Below are 13,226 nucleotides of genomic sequence, written 5' to 3'. Positions count from 1 at the left end.
GGAGTAAAGTGGAAAACAAGGATTGTGGAGCGTGGTTGTTCCCCTCCATAGGGTAAATAACAAGGACGTGTGGAGCACGGGGAGTTCCCATCCAGAACGTGAAACCCATGGAATTACAGGGCACAGGGAGTTCCCATCCCTCAACTCAAAAAAACAACCACTTGACACCAGCGAGCTGCCCCGGGCGGATTCCCCCTTCCCGAGGAAAAATTTTCCAGGCGGCCCTTGCGTGCCCTCGCGGCTCCCAGGGCCCTGGAGCCAGGCACAGCAGAGCTCTGGCCTGATTTCATCCCGAGATTTGTGTCTGTGCCGGGGCGGCGCTGCTGGCTGGGGCTGCTTCTGGTTCATGTTAAGCGCGGCGCTAATGGGATCCATGTGACTGCGGGGGAACGGCCCTGAGCTGCCGGGAACGCATCTGCCGGGGAGCCGGCCTGCTGTTTGTCACTCCCGGGGAGGCCCCGGCAGTGCCAGCCCCGGCAGTGCCAGCCCCGGGCAGTGCCAGCCCCGGCAGTGCCAGCCCCGGGCAGTGCCAGCCCCGGCAGTGCCAGCCCCGGGCAGTGCCAGCCCCGGCAGTGCCAGCCCCGGGCGGTCAGCGAGGATGCTCCGGATGCTCCTTCCCGTCCCCGGGAGCTGCCCGGGGTGGGATGAGCGGCTCCCCGGGAGCTGCCGGGCTTTGGAGGGATGCCACTTTTGGGGGATGCAGCAGCAGCAGCAGCAGCAGTGCAGGGGGTGGGCAGCGCTGGGCAGAGGGGGAAAACCAGGGGAGGAGGTTTGGGGAGAAAGGGAGGAGGGCAGGAAGGGATGGGGAGCAGGGCAGGAGGTTTGGGGACCAGGGGAGGAGGGCAGGAGGCCAAGAAGGGATTGGGAGCCAAGTGAGAAAGGCAGGGAGGCGTGGGGAGCCAGGGGAGGAGGGCAGACAGGGCTGGGGAGACAGGGGAGGGGAGGAGGTTTGGGGAGCAGGGATAGGGAGCCAAGGGAGAAGGGCAAGGCAGGGATGGGAAGCAGGGCAGGCGGGACTGCCAGGCTCCTGAAGAGCCCGCCTGCCTTCTCCTCATGCCCACAAAGGCCCTTTGTGCCGTGCTGGTGCAGCCCCGAGCAGCTCAGGGCTGGGGGAGAGGAGGGGCAGTGCTGCCTCGGGCTCCAGGAGCCAGGGCAGGGCTGGTGGCCAAAGGGACGTTCAGGGAGGGACATTTCAGCTGAGCTGGGGCTGGCACAGCACAGCTCCAGTGCCTGGAGCCTCTCTCTGCTCGGCCCAGAGCCCAGCCCGGAGGCAGGAGCTGAGTTGGGGCAGCCCTTGCATCCTGCTGGGGAGGAAAGCAGCCTGCTCCAGCCTTCCCTGAGACTGCACTGGGATGGAATCGGCCAGACCCTCTCCTCCTGAGAGATCTGCTCGCTCAGGCAGACACATCATCATCTCAGTTTTGCTGGGCCTCTGCCCCTCGGTGCTGGAAGAAGGAATCAATCTTCATTTCGCTGCCCAGCCTGTCCAGCTGGATGGCAGGGCCTCGCTCCCGCGGCAGCATCTGGCACAGCAGGGCTCGGATCCGTCAGTGCTAGCAGGAAATGTCATTAGCAGTGCCACTGTGGAGCCTGCAGGGAAGAGAGGTTTAATATTTAATTCCAGGCCTGGTGTGGTGGCAGCTCCTTAGTGCTGCTTTCTCAGCCCGCCGTGGGGCTCCAGCAGGAAAAACGCTGTGGAATCCTCAATCCCACCTCCCCCCGTGCTCAGCACCTATTTATTTTGCTTTTTCACCAGCAAGTGCCAAACAAGAGCGAGCCAGCCACGGTTCCTGGGCACTGTCAGGAGGAACAGGAGAACTCTGAAGGCCAAATCTACGTCAGCTCCCTGAGAAGGAGGACGGGAAATGGGCTCAGTGACAAGGTGTGCGTTCAGCTCCTCTCGGGCTGCCGCAGCTCTACCTGTTCCACGTGGGAACGGCGTGGGAAAGCGATGGTGTTTTCTGCACAAGGCACCAGCCCACCTCCGCCTGATGGGGTTTAGCGCTGGTGAATGGCTGGACCTGGTGATCAGAAAGGTCTTTTCCGCCCTTATCAGCGCTGCGATTCCGCAATCCCTGTCCTTCGGTTTAGCCACGCTCCCTCCACACGCCCTCCCCTCCGAGGCTCTGCCGGGCACCAAACGCCAACGCCTGGGCCCCCCCCCCCCCCAGCCCAAAGCAGCGCGGGGGAGACAGGAAAATGTCTGGGATGGGGGAGCACCCGTCCCACCAAGCCGCGAACTTCCTCTGCCCAAAATAAAAAGGGGAAATTCGCGGTGGCACCCGCAGGCATTGTCCCGCGGGCTCCCCTCCTCCCTGTCTGGCACCCCTCCCCGGCACCGCCGGCGGCCTCGGCGGTGTTTATCCCCTCTCGGGCCGGGTGTGAGCCGCTAATTGCTGTTGACACTCGCCAGGCTGGCAGGTTCGGCTGCCCCTAGCCCGCGCTGGGTGCTGGACACTCCCCTGGAAGTGCAGTGTGAAGTCCGACCCTGTCACCTCGGCGGTGACAGCCGCACCCGGGCTCCTCCGGCCCTCCTCGGCAGCTTCACCTGGGCTTTTCTGTGCCATTCTTGTGGCTGCCCCAATCCTGGAAGTGTTCCAGGCCAGGCTGGGCGGGGTTTGGACCAGCCTGGGATAAAGGGTGGCATCCCCTGCCCATGGCCCCCTCCCAAAGCATCAAGAGCAGCGGGACCTCCCCACATTATTGCTCCATCCGTGACCAAAAATCCCTTTAAAGAGGAGCCAAAGCCGCAGTCGGTGTCTGGAGGCAACACCCACAGTGCGAGGGTGGCCGGGCCGGGGGCTCTGTGGCCTTGGTCGCTGTCCCTGCTCCTGCCGAGCTCGGTCCCACCGGGATCAACCTCTGGAGCATCCCCAAGGGACGTCAAGGAGTGACAGCAATTCCCGGTGTCCCCAGGCTGTCCCCTCCCTCCTGTCACCGAAAGGGCTCCGCGTTTGCAGGATGAAAGGCGTCCTGGGGACAGGAGAAGTGTTATAAACAAATAAATAAAATCTCAGCGCGGAGAGGGAAGGGGAGGGGAAGGGGCTCCCGGGGAACCAGGCAGCCTCGTAAAAGGATGACGCAGGCGGCGAGAGCCGTGGAAGGATGCCAGGGGATCTGGAAAACAGGTTCTGGGGAAAAACACCCTCCAGCCGGCTCCTTCTGACGCGGGCAGGGGCCCTGCCTCGCGGCTCCCACAAGCCCTGCAGCACCCCCAAATCCCCGCAGCCTTTCCCTGCTGCCCGGAGCCGTTCCCGGCGTTCGTCCCAGAGCAGATCCACGGGCTGGGCTGCCGGGGCGAGCAAAAGCCCTTGGGAGAGCAGCAGAAGGCAGGCCAGCCCCAGAGCAGGGCACAAAGCCCTCTCCCAGCCCGCTGCCGAGGTGCGAAGCGCCGGGAGCCGGTGGAACCTGGGAACAACGAGGAGGATGAGTCCCACTTCCTTCCCACCGTTGTCTCCCGGAGCAGGGATGGGGAAATCGTCCCTCAAGTGCCTCCATAGGAGGTTTTTCTTTACGAGGCCGCCGCTTTGTTCTGCTGGAGTATCTCGAGCATGCCGAGGGCTGGGAAGGGGCAGGGGGGATGTGATTCCGGCTGGGATCCCCTCTCAGCCATGGAAAGGTGACCTGGGGGGATGTGATTGCATCTGGGATCCCCTCTCAGCCACGGAAAGGTGACCTGGGGGGATGTGATTCCAGCTGGGATCCCCTCTCAGCCGCGGAAAGGTGACCTGGGGGATGTGATTCCAGCTGGGATTCCCTCTCAGCCACGGAAAGGTGACCTGGGAGATGTGATTCCAGCTGGGATCCACTCTCAGCCACGGAAAGGTGACCTGGGGGATGTGATTCCAGCTGGGATCCCCTCTCAGCCGTGGAAAGGTGACCTGGGGGATGTGATTCCAGCTGGGATCCACTCTCAGCCATGGAAAGGTGACCTGGGGGATGTGATTCCAGCTGGGATCCCCTCTCAGCCATGGAAAGGTGACCTGGGGGATGTGATTCCAGCTGGGATCCCCTCTCAGCCGTGGAAAGGTGACCTGGGGGATGTGATTCCAGCTGGGATCCCCTCTCAGCCACGGAAAGGTGACCTGGGGGATGTGATTCCGGCTGGGATCCCCTCTCAGCCAAGGTGACCTGGGGGATGTGATTCCAGCTGGGATCCACTCTCAGCCATGGAAAGGTGACCTGGGGGATGTGATTCCAGCTGGGATCCCCTCTCAGCCGTGGAAAGGTGACCTGGGGGATGTGATTCCTGCTGGGATCCCCTCTCAGCCGTGGAAAGGTGACCTGGGTGCAGCCTGTACGTGCAGGGCTCTGTGTGCGCACAAACCTGCTGTGCCCGGCCCCAAAATCAACGGGGAAATGCGATTTTCTGGGAGTTAGAAGGGGAAGAAGAGAGGTGGAATTGTCAGGGCATCTTCTGAGCTTTATCCTGCGGGGTTTGGTGGGTGCCTGCAATCCGAATAAAGCTTGGGGTGAACTCGCAGCTCTTCCCCGGGGCTGGAGGAGAGGCTGCGGGCTCTGCCGGCACCAGGCTGACACGGAGCAGGGGTGGGGCGGTTATTCATGGCTGTTTAATGAGGACATTAAACCCCAGCGCTCAGCCGTGGCCGGAGCGTCCGGGAGTCTTTGGGGAGCAATTGTGCCGAGAAAAGCCGGCTCCAGGGAGGGCCGCTTGATAAATTAACTTTGGCAATGCTCGCCGACCGTGTCATGCCAATAAGGCAATTGAGAGTGAAAAAAGAGCTGGACTGGAAAGGTGGGCGAGAGAGGGAAGTCCTGGAGACAATTGACAGAGACAGGGCAGGGGCGAGGACCGGTGATTCCTCCCTCCGTCAGGATGACACCGCTCCAGGACTTAAGGAAAACTGACAGCCCAAAAAAATGAAGTCTCTTGCAGCACCGGTGCCCCAGAAGTCCTTCCCGGAACCACAAATGAGCCGTGAAAGGCTGGGAGGGCCAGGCACCCATCACCCTCCTCCCGGCACTGTTTTCATCCCAAATTAGAATCGGGCCAGCAAACCCCATCCCTGTCCCCCTCCGAGAGCAGCAGCCTGCCCTTGCTGTTGATCGTGGCCACCCTGGAACTCGCAGTGTTTTTCCAGCTGCAGTTTGGGGTTTGCTCTGTCTCTTTTCTTTTCTTTTTTCCTTTTTTCTTTTTTTTTCCCCAAGCCAGATTCCTCTCCAGCGGTGTTATCCTGTGTGGAAAAGCGTAAACGCCCTCCTGGGAGCCAAAGGCAACACCACCGAGGCAACACGAGGAAGTCGGGCAGAGGCGGCGTGGGGCAGGGCAGGACCGTGCAGGGCTTCCCCTTCTCCAGGCGTGAACTCCCTGACACGGAAACGGCCGCTGGTGCCTTGAAGTTTTGGCTTTTCTATTTTTCAGGTTCCGTGCTGATGTCTCAGGTTTTGGCTTTTCTATTTTTCAGGTTCTCTGCTGCTGTAGTGTGTAGGTCTGAGCTTCACATCAGGGGATGCTGAGCTCTCTGCACAGAGCAGGGAGACAAAACAATTCCTTCTCCAGCTGGGCACCAAGGACAAATGATCCAAACCTCAGGCCCAGGAGCACAAACAACGTGGGCTGGAGAGAGGAAAACAAGCAGGATGGGACTGCATGGGCTGGAGCTGGAATGGGACAATGAACTCCAAGATGCAAATGGAGCAGAACTGATCATTTGGTGACCAATCATCCATTTTTTTGGGACCATTTGGGTTCACCTTGGGTTGGCCCTGGCTGGGCTCTTGTGCTGCCCAAGGTGGATCCATGAGGAGATCTTTAATAAATCCCTGATTTATTCTTTAGCTCTGTCCAGCCTGGAGCTGCCGGGCCGGTGGGGGCGGCAGGGCTGGAATTGTGCCGGGTGTGGTGAGCATGGAAGCTGCGACAGCTCCCCAGAGCCTGCCCGTGGTGTCACCCGCAGCCCTGGGTGTCACCGCCGCCCCCGCGAACCCTTTGAGACCGGCTGATTAGAGGGAATTAGCACCGCCCGCTAATTGGAGCGCCCAGCCCTTGGGTGGGTGCCTCGGAGTGAGGCTCACCTCTCCTGCTCCCGGTGCTCCCTCGGGAAGGAAGGCACGGCTGGCCTTGTGTCACCTGTGTCACCTGGAGATGTCCTGGAGCTGAACCTCGCCCTGAATCCATCGGGGTCTCATGGATTGGGCAAGGGAGAGCGGCTTCAAACTGCCGGAGGGCAGCGTTAGGTGGGATTTTGGGGTGAAAGAACCATCCTTGGGAGACCCTGGAGTGGATTTCCCACAGAAGCTGTGGCTGCTCCATCCCTGGAAGTGTCCCAGGCCAGGCTGGGGAACCCTGGGACAGCGGGAGGTGTCTGTGGGGTGCGACGGGATGAATTTTCATCCCCATTCCGACCCAAACCAGTCTGTGATTCCATGAAAACGCAGAGATCCGGCAGTGCTGCAGCTGTCCCTGCAGCCAGACCCCCTCACGCTGGCCGGAATGACAATTTCAGGGTGACAACTGGGAGGGGACAAGGAAGGTGGAGGCAGCAGTGGGGCTGAGCGGGGCTCCCTGAGACTCCTTCACTGCCTTGGGTACATTTGTGGTTTTCCTGCAGCATTTTTTGGGAAATCAGCTGAGTTTTCCAGCAGATTTCCCCCGTGGGTAAATCCCGGGTATATTTGTGTGTTTTCCTGCAGCATTTTTTTGGGAATTCAGAGCTCTCAGCTGAGTTTTCCAGCAGATTTCCCCCGTGGGTAAATCCCAGGTATATTTGTGTGTTTTCCTGCAGCATTTTTTGGGAATTCAGAGCTCTCAGCTGAGTTTCCCAGCAGATTTCCCCCGTGGGTAAATCCCAGGTATATTTGTGGTTTTTCCTGCAGCATTTTTTTGGGAATTCGGAGCTCTCAGCTGAGTTTTCCAGCAGATTTCCCCCGTGGGTAAATCCCAGGTATATTTGTGTGTTTTCCTGCAGCATTTTTTGGGAATTCAGAGCTCTCAGCTGAGTTTTCCAGCAGATTTCCCCCGTGGGTAAATCCCAGGTATATTTGTGAGTTTTCCTGCAGCATTTTTTGGGAATTCAGAGCTCTCAGCTGAGTTTTCCAGCAGATTTCCCCCGTGGGTGAATCCCAGGTATATTTGTGAGTTTTCCTGCAGCATTTTTTTGGGAATTCAGAGCTCTCAGCTGAGTTTTCCAGCAGATTTCCCCCGTGGGTAAATCCCAGGTATATTTGTGTGTTTTCCTGCAGCATTTTTTGGGAATTCAGAGCTCTCAGCTGAGTTTTCCAGCAGATTTCCCCCGTGGGTGAATCCCAGGTATATTTGTGTGTTTTGCTGCAGCATTTTTTTGGGAATTCAGAGCTCTCAGCTGAGTTTTCCAGCAGATTTCCCCCGTGGGTGAATCCCAGGTATATTTGTGGTTTTTCCTGCAGCATTTTTTGGGAATTCAGAGCACTCAGCCGAGTTTTCCAGCAGACTTCCCCTGTGGGTAAATCCCAGGTATATTTGTGTGTTTTCCTGCAGCATTTTTTGGGAATTCAGAGCTCTCAGCTGAGTTTTCCAGCAGATTTCCCCCGTGGGTGAATCCCGGGTATATTTGTGTGTTTTCCTGCAGCATTTTTTTGGGAATTCAGAGCACTCAGCCGAGTTTTCCAGCAGATTTCCCCCGTGGGTAAATCCCAGGTATATTTGTGGTTTTTCCTGCAGCATTTTTTGGGAATTCAGAGCTCTCAGCTGAGTTTTCCAGCAGATTTCCCCCGTGGGTAAATCCCAGGTATATTTGTGGTTTTTCCTGCAGCATTTTTTGGGAATTCAGAGCTCTCAGCTGAGTTTTCCAGCAGATTTCCCCCGTGGGTGAATCCCAGGTATATTTGTGTGTTTTCCTGCAGCATTTTTTTGGGAATTCAGAGCTCTCAGCTGAGTTTTCCAGCAGATTTCCCCCGTGGGTGAATCCCAGGTATATTTTTGTGTTTTCATGCAGCATTTTTTGGGAATTCAGAGCACTCAGCCGAGTTTTCCAGCAGATTTCCCCCGTGGGTAAATCCCAGGTATATTTGTGGTTTTTCCTGCAGCATTTTTTGGGAGTTCAGAGCTCTCAGCTGAGTTTTCCAGCAGATTTCCCCCGTGGGTGAATCCCAGGTATATTTGTGTGTTTTCCTGCAGCATTTTTTGGGAATTCAGAGCTCTCAGCTGAGTTTCCCAGCAGATTTCCCCCGTGGGTAAACCCCGGGTGCGTCCAGACGCCCCGTGGCTCCCGTCACAGCGTGTCCCTGCCCTGGCACAGGCAGTTCCCATCGGGAGGGACAAGGACAGCTTTGTCCCCAGCGAGGGCCAGGGCCACCCGCTCAGCTGTGGCACGCAGGGCTGGCCCTGTCCCCAGCCTGCCTACCTGTCCCTCGTGGAAAAATCCCCTGGAATTCTGCTCCCTGCCCCGGGCTTAAACCACCAGGAGGCTGCTGCTGCTAAGGGAAAGGCTGCACACAGGTGAAGCTTTAGAAAAGAAATGTAAAATTATAATATTTTAAATTAAAATTATATATGTTAAAACTATAAATATAAAATTATATATTATAAAATTATAAAATAAAATATAAATATAAAATTATAAATACTATAATTATTGTATTTCAAATATATTTTAGATAAACATTTTATACATATTATGAAGATTATAAAAATTAATAATATAAATCTATAAAAGCATTGTAAATATTACAAATACAAAACTAAAATGTATATATTATATTATAGATATTACATATATTACAAATATTATAAAATAAAATGTATAACATTAAATAAAAATAAATATAAATATATAACATTAATAATAAATCTATAATTTATAACATTATAAATATTATAAAACTATACAACTATTTAAAATACCACAAATATAAAACTATAAATATATATTTTTTAGATACTATAAATATTATAAAGCTATACAAATATTACAAATATTATGAGTATTATCTATAAATTGCCTGACCAGGACACATTTTGCTGCCTCTAACTGCAGGCAAACCCACGGCTGCTGCACAGGATCCACCCTGGGGGTCAGGGGAGGGCGTGAAGGCTAAAATCGGGACTGCTTGTTGGAATCCAAAATTCAGGGAACTCTCAGGACTTTGGGCCTGGAAGCCAAAGCTTAGAATTAAACCCAGGATTTGACCTGAGACCTTGGGAAAGGCTCCCAAACCGAGGTGCTCGGAGTGAGAATGTGGATTTGTAGTTTAATCCCGTCTGGTTTCCCAGAGCAGGGAATTTTTTGACTCAAAATGGGAATTATTTTGGATCCTAAAATGGGAATTTTTGGACCCAAGCTGGGATTTTTCAGCTGGGAATTTAATGTTAGCTAAGAAGAGGAAAGTTTGGAGTTTCAGAGTACGGAACCGTAGGTTTGTGTGCCATAACACGATTGGCTAAGAGAGCTCACACTGTAGCATGGGTCCAGAAGATGAAATATTTAAGGATTGGGTCAAAAGCATAAATATCCTTGTTGGCAGTGTTTTATTGGTAAATAAATCCTCAAAAGGCCTTGTAACTAAAAGTTTTGTGATCTTCTGAACCATGAGGTGAAGATGTGAGCAGGACTCACCCTTCCTGCCTGTGTAGAAGACAAGAAAAATAAATCACATCATCTAAAAACCTCAGAGCTCCTGTCTCTGAGTCCTTCAAAAATTCCTCTTGGATAAAAGCAAAGGAAATCTGGGCAATCACCTGGAACTGCAGCCCAAAGACACCAAAGAGCAGAGCTGCTGGTTTTCAGCGTCCCTTTTTGTGGCAGGCACATTCTTCTCTTTCTCTCGGGATTTTTTTCATAGAGGAGCACAGAGAGAAGAGAAAACAATTTCTATTCCTGCTCCTCGTTTTCCCATGTGGAACGTGCTTGGAGCATTGTTCACCTGGGGTGATTGCTTGGTTGGGCTCTGGTGAGGATTGTTTGAGCTGATGGCCAATCCAACCCACCTGTGGCTGCACTCTCAGAGAGGGGCACGAGCTGGGAGTTGGATATGGGAGTTAGAAAAGTAGGTTTGTGGCTTTAGGATCTCCTTTAAATAGTATATTAATGGGTTATAGCATAGTTATAATAAAGAAATCATTCAGCCTCCTGGACTGGAGTCACACATCAGCATTTCCTCCCAACGGGTTCACCTGCATTTACAATACCTTTTCCTCTGTCGAGGCAGGGATTGAAGGCACTCTAGACGATGTTCAGACTCAGGTGTTTATTTTATTTTATTTCTTACCCGTGTTGCAGTCTCACAGCAGTGAGCTCTGCAGTTCTTCACTAACAAGGCACAAAAATGACCAACAGTCATTCTGTACAAGGCCTTTTAAGAGTAAACTGTCCAGTTAAGAAATGACACCTAAATTATTTTTACTTTTAACCCAATAACCAACCAGCCGTGGCCTGCAATGAAGACTTTTTTTATCCAATTGCACAAAACCACCCAAACCCGAGGAGAAGGAGGGGAAGAAGGAGAAGAAGGAGAGGAAGAAGGAGAAGAAGGAGCAGGAGAAGAAGAAAAAGGAGGAGTAAAAGGTGAAGAAGAAGGAGAAAGAGGAAAAGAAGAAGGAGAAGAAGAAGAAAGTGAAGAAGGAGGTGGTGAGGGTGAAAAAGAAGGACCAGCTCCCACCCTAAATCCTCCGTCTTACTCTCTCTGTATCACCACATTCTAAAACCCCAAGCTCTGAGTTTCCCACCCTGTGACATCACACACTTCTCTCCAAACTCCACCCCCGCAATCCCAGTTCCACCATTCCACTTTGGAAGCTTCTGCACGGCCCCGGGTCAGTGCAGCGTTCTCCTGGGGGTCAGCGCCTGGCAGCACAGAAAGGCTGGAATTCTCAGCAGCCAGAACTCCCAAGGCACAGCCCGGGCTGGAGCTGCCCGAGGAGCAGCTCCTGTCCCATCCCAAACGCCGCGGCCAAGTGCGAAGCAGGGGAGGCAGCGCTGCCGACGCTCGGCTTTGCTGTGTGCTACAAATCACACCCGCCCGAGGCAGCAGCTCTTTGAAAACCGATCCCGGGGTGTTTATTGTAGGAACCAGCTGCCCTGGCTGCTGACAGCAAACTGCAGAGAGCTGCTGCATCCACCGGGGCCCTGCGAGCGCCCTCCCCGCGCCGAGTGCCAGCGGGTCCTGCTGGGATTTAAGCCCGGCCTCGGGAAAGCCTGGCAGCTCGGGGTGTGGGGCTGCAGCCCTGCAGAGCACTCTCACTGCCGAGAAAACTCCGGAGCTGCCAAGCGAGAGCACAGATGGGAATAATTAAATGGGAGAGGCGAGGCCAGGTCCCTTTCATCCAGCTCCGCTCCCTGGCCGCGCTGCTCTGCGCCTCTGCTGCCTCCAGCCAGCCCGTGCCAAGGCTCAGAGGTGCCTCTGTGTCCCTGGCAGGGCCGAGGGAAGGATTTTCCTTGGAGCTTTTCTGTTAAAACAGCAAAAATTCCCGCCCCCATGGCAAGGTAGCACATGAAGGGGCCGTGGAAGGGGAGAACTGGCTTGGAGGCACCCAGGGCTGGCAGGAGGGGTTCAGTGCCAGGCAGGGATGCCAGGGCTGTGTGCAGGCACACAGAGCCCGGGGCGAGTGCGGGCAGGGGTCAGGCTGGTCCCTGGCCCTGCTGGTGCCTGGCAGGGTGAGTCACTTCCCTCCCATCTCAAGCATTTCCCGCTGGGAAGAAGGGGCCGATCACCACAGGTGCGTTTGTGGGATTTAACTCCAGAGCGGCCACACAGCAGCGGGGACAGCAGGGAAGGGACAAGGACTGCTGGGCTGCCCCACCTTTCATCTGCCAGGGTTTTGCTGAAGTGCCCTGGAAAAGCCCTCCAGGATCACCAAGGGCCTCTGGCAGCAGGAGGGACCCAGAGGTGGTGGCTCAGTGGGATACAGGGCAGAGCTGCAGCAAAACCCCCCTGCAGCCCGTCCAGGGAGAACAGAGCTTCTCCCAGTGCCTCCAGAGCCTCCAGAGCCTCCAGCCCTGCAGCAGCTCAGGCTGGGAGCCTTCCCTGCCCTGCCCTCAGCTGGGGAATCACCCGGGGTTCGGCAGTGCCGGGCGGTGGCAGAGCAGGACGTGAAGCAACTCGGGCAGGTGGCCTGGGGCCAGCGTGGCACTGCCCCCAGAGCCAGCCGTGACCCCAGGACCGGTGCCCAGCCCGTCCCCTGGCACAGAGAGGACGTTGTGACCCCAGGACAGGTGCCCAGCCCGTCCCCTGGCACAGAGAGGACGTTGTGACCCCAGGACAAGTGCCCAGCCCGTCCCCTGGACATTGTGACCCCAGGGCAAGGCCAGCAGTGATTCCCACAGCCGGGAGTGCTGCACACCTGCCAGGAGCTCACCTGGCAGAGTGACAGGGGCTGAAATCTGGCTCTGCCCTTGCTGGGAACCGAGGTGCAGCCCCCAGCCCTGTCCTGGCAAGGCACCAGGAACTCTGATCCCTCCTCTGCCTTTTGGGATAACAAAAATGCAGCCCCCAGCCCACCCCACAGCCTGTCCTGTCCCACATCCCACCCCAGAAAGGTGCTGGGATCTCGGATCCCCCCTGTGCTATTTGGGATAACAAAAATGCAGCCCCCAGCCCACCCCACAGCCTGTGCTATCCCACATCCCAGGGAGGCTCTGGGATGTCTGCTCCCTCCTCAGCGACTTGGGAGTCCCTCTCCCCCTCCGGAGGGCCCTGCTGGTGTCTGCCTGCTGACTGGAGCTGTCATTATCAGCTCAATAAATCTCTGGCTCGGGTTTTATTGAATCCCTGCCTGAGGGGGAACAAGCCTGTAAAGGTTGAGGAGAGCAGAGCTTTCCCACGCCTCAGCCACGCTGCCGGAGCTCTCGCACACATTCCGGGCCTGCCAGCGCTCCGCAAATGTTTGGACAGCCTTGAACAAATAACACACCTTTAAAGAGGCCAGCATGAAATTTTTCCTCACCACCCAGGCACCCTCCCAGCGCCTCCCCCACAGCCCGCGTGTGTGTGTGTGTGTGTGTGTGTGCGTGTGCGCGCCCTGTGCGTGCCTGCTGCCTCGATTCCCCTCTTTCCCTTTGTGTGCAGGGCTCGGCGCTCCGTGGCCGCTCTCCAGCTGCGTTTTGGGGGAGGAATTCTGGCATTCTGGCCTCTGCCTCGCTCCCCGGCGCGCTGGGGGAGGCGGGGGCCGGGATGGGAGCGGAGGGTGGAAAAGGGAGGGAGGGTTTGGCTCTGCTCCTGGCCAGATTTCCTCCGGCAGGTAGGGGAGGGAGCAGCCAGCGGGGATTTTCTGCTGAGTCCGTGCCAGGCTG

This window comes from Anomalospiza imberbis, chromosome 23 (assembly GCF_031753505.1).
Source record: "Anomalospiza imberbis isolate Cuckoo-Finch-1a 21T00152 chromosome 23, ASM3175350v1, whole genome shotgun sequence".
Lineage (NCBI taxonomy): Eukaryota > Metazoa > Chordata > Aves > Passeriformes > Viduidae > Anomalospiza > Anomalospiza imberbis.
The sequence above is the reverse complement of the archived record's forward strand: the minus strand, read 5'-3'. Positions refer to the sequence as shown.